This window comes from Mercenaria mercenaria, chromosome 3 (assembly GCF_021730395.1).
Source record: "Mercenaria mercenaria strain notata chromosome 3, MADL_Memer_1, whole genome shotgun sequence".
Taxonomy (NCBI): Eukaryota; Metazoa; Mollusca; class Bivalvia; order Venerida; family Veneridae; genus Mercenaria; species Mercenaria mercenaria.
In genome coordinates, this window is record NC_069363.1 from 31,888,350 (window position 1) to 31,897,490 (window position 9,141).

At 34.6% G+C, this 9,141-nt stretch overlaps 1 long non-coding RNA gene across 1 annotated transcript; it reads right to left on the reverse strand.

Moving 5' to 3' along the window:
• Positions 1 to 7,357: 7,357 nt before the first annotated feature.
• LOC128556020 (uncharacterized) lies at positions 7,358 to 7,752 on the reverse strand. The gene is made up of 2 exons (XR_008370396.1): positions 7,672 to 7,752; positions 7,358 to 7,398 (listed from the first exon to the last, which is right to left on the reverse strand). It is a non-coding gene; the product is annotated as an uncharacterized LOC128556020 (long non-coding RNA).
• Positions 7,753 to 9,141: the final 1,389 nt, after the last annotated feature.

Below are 9,141 nucleotides of genomic sequence, written 5' to 3' on the forward strand. Positions count from 1 at the left end.
ACCAGATACTTGTTATTTCTCATGTTTTTCCATACAATGCAGGTAAAATTATCATCATGGAAGTGAAAAAAGAATACAGTTATTTTGTGACGCGTCTCATTGTAGACGAAACATGTGCATGATGTTCATGCAGCAAAATAATTGCACGAAGTCAACTAAGGTTAACATTTGTAGAAAAATCTTGCTTTAAAAAATTAAATGATATTTGAAAAATTGGAAATTTGTTTTTTTAGGAAAGTGTCATTGAAATACAATAGAGAACTAAGATGTCATTTCAGTTCATATATATTATTTCAGGCCAGTTTGTTAAATTACTACAAGAGAGTTTCATAGGGTTCAGGGCTGCTTACCTGGCTTGTCCGAACCCTGTGTCTGTGTGCACTACCTTATGAACGCTAAGTATGGAAACAACACCTACCTTTCACAATAGGACTGACCTACATCCTGTATGGAACCACCGTCATACGAGAATTCTATGGATCGACTCACGCAGCTGTGTATGCCTATGTGGATGTAATCGCGTAGGTATCGAACCTCATAATCTGATTTCACGACAAGATTTCTGCCAACAGGTGAAGTTTACCGTTATCTGAAACAAACGTAACACGTAATGTTCAAAATAAAAATAGCAACACGTGCAATCTGTCAAAAAAGTAAATGGCACGGTGCCAGTTTTCAAAACATGATATTAGTAGCGTCACGTCAATAAATTATCTAACAAGAGCTGTCCGTAAGACAGCGCGCTCCACTATTCAGCGATTTGACAGTAAAATGATTATATATCTCAATAAGAGACCTCTACTTTAAAAGGAAGATACACCAAGGGAATTAACTCTGTCAAGAACACAAATAAGAGTTATTTGGATTGTTACCACACATGCAGATGATGATGGTAAAGATATATTTTGAGTTTCAAGTCATTATCTTATATAGTACCAAAGTTATATCCGGAAAGCGAAGATTGAAAAAAAAACTTCAGTAAAAAAGGGGCATAATTCTGTCAAAAATACAATTAAGAGTTATGGGGTTTGTAACCACACATGCAGATGATGATTATAAAGAAATATTTTTAATTTAAAGTAATTATCTTTCAAGTACCAAGTCTATAAACGAAGCTTTCGGAAAAAATTAACATGAAAATAATTGCAAGTATAATAACTTTGTGACCTTGACCTTGGGTATAATGGGCCCAGCCCCTGCACATACTTTGTTTGTATGCTGAACAATATTCATATGAACTTACAGTAAGATATAAGCAATAGTAACAAAGCTATGACAGAAAAACAAAGGTTGCCGAAAAACTTAAACCTTGAAAATAACCTAAGTTTAACACCTTGGTGACCTTGACCTTGAGTATAATAAGCTCAGCCCCTACACATACTTTGTTTGTATACTGGACAATGTTTATGTGAAGTTATAGTAAGATATAAGCTATAGTGATAAAAGATATGACAGAAAAACAAAGGTTGCCGAAAAACTTAAACCTTAAAAATAACCTAAGTATAACACCTTGGTGACCTTGACCTTGGGTATAATGGGCTCAGCCCCTGCACATACTTTGCTTGTATGCTGAACAATATTTATATGAACTTACAGTAAGATATAAGCAAGAGTAACAAAGCTATGACAGAAAAACAAAGGTTGGCGAAAAACTTTAAAGAAAGGGTACTCCGACGCCGGGGCGAATAGAATAGCCCCCCTTTTCTCCGAATAGTGGAGCGAATAAATTTTGACCAAAAAAAACAACAACACGGAAATACAAATATTTATAAAGTATGAAAATAATAAATACCTGATAATATATATGCAATACAATTTGTTATACTGAGAATTTAAAGAGATTAAAAATATCTGATAGTGATCGATATTCAGCTAGACGATCGAAGAGAGACAACTATATAGGCCCCTACAGCGTTGATCTCGATAAACGAGGAAAGATAATAGAATCGATTTTTACCCAATTCTTCAGTATGCCTTCAAAAATGGCATCTTTTCATTGCAAAATATGACATGTAACCTAAAAGGTGGTTCTGGATATGTATGGAATGCTGGTATGGACATAAGTCAAGGAAACTTAAATAAAACATCCACACTGTATGTACCGTTATACAATTAATAATTATTGAAATACTAGCCGTTCAATAGTCAAAACTATTTCTCTAGGTCCGAAGAAGTCAGAAGTGGTTCATCCGAGGAAAGGGTTTCTTGTGTATCTGTTGGAAGCAGTGGTCTGCCTTTGTTTACATCTTTTTCTGGCACCTAGGGAAACATTGTAAACAAAACACCTGCATGGATCATGCTTATTCAGCAAAAATGTGTACGCAAAGTCAACTTCAATTTCTTTAACATTTATAGAAAGATCTTGCTTTAAACAAGAGCACCGCCTTGCGGGTGCTGACGCTCATCTGATTTTTTTTTGTATAATAGAAATATTGTCCTACCCATGATTTTCTAAGTCTAAAAAGGGCCACCATTCTTGCAAAAAGCAGGATAGAGTTATGTTTCTTGATGTACAGTGTCCACTTATGATTGTGAAAAACTGTTGCAAGTTTTAAAGCAATAGCTTTGATAGTTTATGAGAAAAGTTGCCTTAAACATAATACTCAACCAAGAAAATGATTTTCTAAGTCCAAAAGGGGCAATAATTATTGCAAAAAGCAGGATGGAGTTATGTTGCTTGCTGTACAGGGTCAGCTTATGATGGTGAACAAGTGTTGCAAGTTTCAAAGCAATAGCTTTGATAGTTTAAGAGAAAAAGTTGACCTAAACATAAAACTTAACCAAGAAATCTGATATTTTCTAAGTCCAAAAGGGGCCATAAATCTTGCAAAAAGCAGGATGGAGTTATGTTTCTTGCTGTACAGGGTCAGCTTATGATGGTGAACAAGTGTTGCAAGTTTCAAAGCAATAGCTTTGATAGTTTAGGATAAAAGCTGACCTAAACATAAAACTTAACCAAGAAAACTGATTTTCTAAGTCCAAAAGGGGCAATAATTCTTGCAAAAAGCAAGATGGAGTTATGTTTCTTGATGTACAGGGTCTGCTTATGATGGTGAACAAGTATTCCAAGTTTCAAAGCAATAGCTTTGATAGTTAAGGAGAAAAGTTGACCTAAACATAAAACTTAACCAAGAAATCTGATATTTTCTAAGTACAAAAGGGGCCATAAATCTTGCAAAAAGCAAGATGGAGTTATGTTTCTTGCTATACAGGGTCAGCTTATGATGGTGAACAAGTCTTCCAAGTTTCAAAGCAATAGCTTTGATAGTTTAGGAGAAAAGCTGACCTAAACATAAAACTTAACCAGGCAACGCCGACGCAGACGCCGACGCCGACACCGACACCGACGCCGACAACCGCTCAAGTGATGACAATAACTCATCATTTTTTTTCAAAAAATCAGATGAGCTAAAAATGAATAACATTTTGAAAAACATGAAATTTATTTTTTAATAAAATGTCATTGAAATATTCACAATAGAGAACTAAGAGGTATATATAGTATTTCAGGCCAGTATAGAAATTACTAATCATTGTTCAATTACTACAAGAAAGTTTCATAGGGCTCAGGACTGCTTACTTGGCCTGTCCAAACCCTGTGACTGTGTGCGCTACTGTGTGCGCTACCTTTTGAACGCTAAGAATGAAAACAACACCTACCTTTTACATTTCTATGAATCGTCTCACGCAGCCAACAGTGTACGCCTATGTGGATGCAATCGATTGGGTAACGAACCTCGTAATCTGTTTTCGCGGCACGAGTTCTGTGAACAGGTGAAGGCTCCCTTTTATATTTACTATTATCTGAAACAAACGTAACAAGTAATGTACAAAATGAAAAATAGCAACACGTGCAATCTGTCAAAAAAGAAAATGGCGCGGTGCGAATTTCAAAAATCGCACAGTACTAATATTCTTTTATTTTCCAGTACAGGTAAATCCAATAATTGCTTTACAATAGATCTGTGACGGATTATCTTTGAACACCCCTGGACTTATTGGACTCAACTGCCACATTATCAAAGCTTATTAGTACAGTTCGTTTTCGTAAACCCATGTTTGTAAACATTAAAGATTGCGTTTTGTAACCTAAACTCAGGGTTCCATATTTTGGCGTGTCTTGTATAAGAAAAACGTGCGCTCAAGCTAAAACAAAACATAATTAAAAAAATAGAAAGGTCATTTTGTAAGTAGAGAAATTTTGGTTTGAATACATGTAAACACGGATGACCTAGCACTATGTGGCAGTTTACCTCAATACAATAGACACTGTTTATTTTCCAATACATGTAAATCCAATATTTGCTTTTCAATAGATCTATGACTGATTATCTTTGAACACCTCTGGACTTACTGGTCTCAACTGCCACATTATCAAAGTTTATTAGTAATCGAACAGTAATAAGGCGCTTTAAAATGTAAACAAACAAAACAATAGCATAAATTAAGTCGATACACTACGTTTACGCTGCAAACAGAATTTCGTCGTTGCCGAGCGGCATTGGTATCCGTCTTATACTTTTTCGTCGGGAGTTCGATTCCCGGATCCGTATAAAGTATTTTGAAAAACTGTATTTAATTTTTTTTTCAACACGATTCAACGAAAACAACAAAGTGTGTCAATCTAGTAATAACTTGTTCACTAACTTATATATGTCATTGTTAGAACGTAATCATGTTTAAATATGATTCATCTTTAATATGATCTAATGTTTTGAGAGTTTCGTGAATAAATTAGAAATCGGAGAAAAGCACAAAGTATATAAATTAAATGCAAAATAAAAACAATGACGCGTGCAAGGTTCGAACCATCAAAACTATCACTACAAAATGATAACATATCTGTCCACTCAACCTACTGCGCCATCAAGCCAACTATTGATCTTATTCTCAATATTTTTCCTTTTAAACAGGCTGGTAACATTGCCCGATCGGGCATATGACACAAAAAGTAATATTCCTTGAAAAATAATGAAGATATTTCTTTCAAACTTGGTCCATTAGTTCAGCATAACAAATGATACAAATTAGAATAAAAATAACTTGGTTGCCTTCAGTTTTGGTAGAATTATTTCCCCTTTTCAGATTTTTATGACGCATAATCTTTGAAGTCCAAAAAAACAATGTTCTAATGCTAAGTTTAAAACAAAAAAGGGTTAAATGGCTTTCTAATGCTCTAAATTATTGCGCTAGTACATGAATGTAAACATTTTACTCTGCTTTCACTTACAACATTATAGAGAAATGTTAGTCCTAAAAAAATTGCTCATACATCTGCACTAGAAACAAAGTATTTACCCTAAATATATAGAATAAAGGTATTGGCGCACAAGTTTGGAGCACTAGAAAGCCATTGAACCCTTTTCTGTTTTAAACATTGCATTAAACATAATATTTTTGGACTTCAAAAAATATGCATCATAAAAATCTGAAAAAGGGAAGTAATTCTAACTAAACTAAAGGCAACAAAGTTATTTCTATCTTGATAAGCATTATATGTAATGCTTAATAAATGGACCAAGTTTGAAAGAAATATCTTCATTATTTGTCAAGAAATATTACTTTTTGTGTCATAAGCCCGATCGGGCAATGTTACCAGCCTGTTAAAAGAGATTGCTAAGTACTAATTGTTTATTTACATGTTGCTAAAGATAAAAACGCCATAATACTGTGCGGTATTGTCCCTAAGTATTGACCTGGCACTCATTAATCTTCGCCAATATTTTCGGGCGTTTTCGTTATTTCACGTGATATTCGTGTCCTGAAAATATCTAGATTTATCAAAATAATCAATTTAGAGAACCAACGGCACAGTGGTGTAGTGGTAAGCTCTCCGACTTGAAAACACGTTACCATGGGTTCGAATTCTTTTCTAACCATTTTTAAAATATAATTCCTTGTGTTAGTATTTGTATCCATGATTATATATTTTTTTATGAAACATTGCATTTTGTATCGCTAACAACAGTTCTTTGAATTGTCCGTTGAATGAATGAATGAATGAATGAATGCTTGTCCGGTCCTGAAGATTTTAAACGACATTTTTGTAAAACGGTTTTATGTACGTAGAAGAATGGTAATCGATAGTAGAGTATTTCGTTGATAAAACATAAGTGTGACAAGTTTCCGTCTTTTACAGATAAAATCATAAAAAAACCCCAATTTGGTCAGACAGAGGACTCGAACACTCAACCCTGTGGTTAGCGGCTAAACGCTTTGTCCGCACAGCTGCATCTGCACATGACGGTATATAATTGGCTTTTCAACAGCTATATCATTGTTTGGGTTCGTACACCGAAAATAAATTTACGGAAACATATGGAATATTCACGAGTGTCAGGTCAATACTTACGGACAATACTACTTACAATAGCATTACATCAATAAATAAATTGAATATCGGTAAAGTGTTTACAACACGGAAACGCAAATGTCTATCAAGTATGAATATTATAAATACCTGATAATATAATATTTCCAGTATAATTAGTTATACTGATAACAAAAGAAATCCCTACAAAAAATGGCGGTTTTGTTTGTTTTGTCTTTTCCCCTCTTTTCAAAATGTTACCTGTAACCTTAAAGGTGATAGGATAGAAAAAGTCACGTGAGAAAGACAATACAGGTAAACTTCCGGAGGGATATGGAACGCTGGTATGGACATAAATCGGGGAAAATTAAATAATATCCATAGTGTTCGCCGAACATTTTTATCAATCCTCAATCAGCTGTTTTTCCGAACATTTTTATCAACCCTCAATCAGCTGCTTTTTTTGTTTACAATTTTACGTCACTTCTCTATGCCATTCCTTTGCTTTTTATTGGTCAAACCAAAGTTGTTTATGAAGTATTAATACGAGAGAATTACTTATAGAATTTCGCGCGTTTTTAGACCAACAGTTTTCGACACTTTGTTGAATCGTCGACGTTGATTTAATTTGAAGGTTTAGCTGTGACCCAGATATTGATAAATTTATTGCTAATAAGAAAGGAATTTAATTTACAACAATGACTTAGAGACTATGTGATTTAGAGACTATATTTTGCGAAGAGGAGAACTGAACGTTAAATTATTACATCATTGTGTTTTTTGTGAAATTTTTGTGACTTTATTTGATTTGACGTGTGAAGTTATGGGTATGGCGGAAAGAAAGTCGGACAGGAGCAAACCCGAGATTGATTATAAAAAACTCCACGAAGGTCTACCATTACCATAAACCGTGGGTAACCCCTTGAGTCCAGAAGGCGTGCGTCTGAAACCCTCGATTACTGAAAATGCGCCGGGTCATTCAGATGTTGAAGAAACATGTTGAAGAAAGGAGGCAGTAAACAGTTTTCTGAGCCTAGAGTCGCCTACCTAACTTTCAAAACCTCACACAAAAGTCTGTAACCACACACCTGAAATAAAGATATTGCAACATTAACATCACTGTATGTCTATCGTTACAAACCATCTACAATACATCTCTAATATCTAGTTTTCTGTTTACAAGACCTGAATTTTGTGCTCTCCCGGTCGCGGAAACTGATGACGAAAAAAGCTAAATTTGCCAATTTTTAAATCGCTGCAGAAAATTTTCTGAAAATGATAGCCCCAGCTGCTACACTGTTCCATACTCCAGTAACACTGTAAAATCTGAAAATAAGCTCAAATATATGTGCCATCCGTACCGTTTCTTCACTGTTCCAGTTTTCCTGAGGTCCCTGCTAAAATGACAACCCCACTTTAAGCTAGCTCAGAGGAAGCATGTAGGACGGATTACACCAAACCGGAAATGACTACTCAGTGTTACATGTGAAGTAGTCCAAAATGTAGTTCCATGCTATGGATGAAATCTGGTATAATGAGTGACATGAGGAGGTGACAGTTAAATTTTTGGCTTATGTTTATTGCTTATAGTACTGAGAATAGATCTAGACCATTTTCATTGTAAATTTCTTGGAATAAGTTTTATTCTTTGCGAAAAATGTCTACCTACGCGTAACTGCTAAACGGCTGTTTTCATGGGGGCATTTTTAGAGGGTGATGTTTCTCAGAACAGATTATTTTTCTTATATTCAACATAACATGTCAATATTTTTCTATTTTTGATAAGAAGACATGTTATACTAAATGAGCATATATGGTTTTCATATCATTGAAATGCTCTAAAGTGCTGAAAATGAGGTCTGAATGTTTTGTTATTAATATGAAATAAATAAGGACTTGAATTGGTAGAGTGTAACCTGTATACGCTCCTGCAAGTCATTACGTCATACTATCAAGATCAAGGCTACTCAACTAATTTTTTTTAAATAAGTGAAACTCAATTCTAGCCGCTGAAACTTCAATTCTAGCAATTATTATTATTTAGAAGTTCAAATATGCACTTCATTCCGTAAATTGCCTCTTATTTGTAAATTTCACCCCGGCTAATTCGACACTAACGGCTCAAAACTGTTTACTGCCTCCAAACTGCTAATCTGAAGAAGAAATTGGCAGAAATAGAAGAAAAAAACCAAGCGACTGCGTAAAAAAAACAGGAACTTGAGACTCTTCGACAGGAGGTGATAGAGAGAGAAAAGGACTTAGAGAAACTAGAATCTGAAGCGTCAACAACGACCAAAACTGCCGAGAATTCGGATAAGCCAAGGAAAGACAAAACTGCCGAGAATTCGGACAATTCAACAACGACCAAAACTGGCGAAAATTCGGATAGGTCAAGGAAAGACAAATCTGGCGGGAAGAAGAAGAAAAAAGAAGAAGACAAAGGTATGGACACAATAAATATAAATGATCTGAGAAAAATCCCGGGTTTGAAGAAAAAAGCAATACACGAATTGTCTAAGTTAAGGATTTTAGCTGACAGCAATTCTAGTGACTCTGATATTTTAAGCTCTAGTGAAAGTAGCTCGTTGAATTCTAGTGAAACAAAATTAGACTCATCAAGTTCTTCTTCAAACAGGAAAAAATCTAAGAGTAAAAAGAAAAAATCAGGTATTAAATCAAAATCTTCTGATTCTGTCACCTATAAACAAAGATATCCTCAGGCTCATTTAAGATTTGACTTTGTAAGCCATAATATAGAATTCAATAACTTAGAGATAAATTTGTTTGTAGCTGGTGAAATTGAAATCATTTCCAGTAGCAAAACTTCCAAA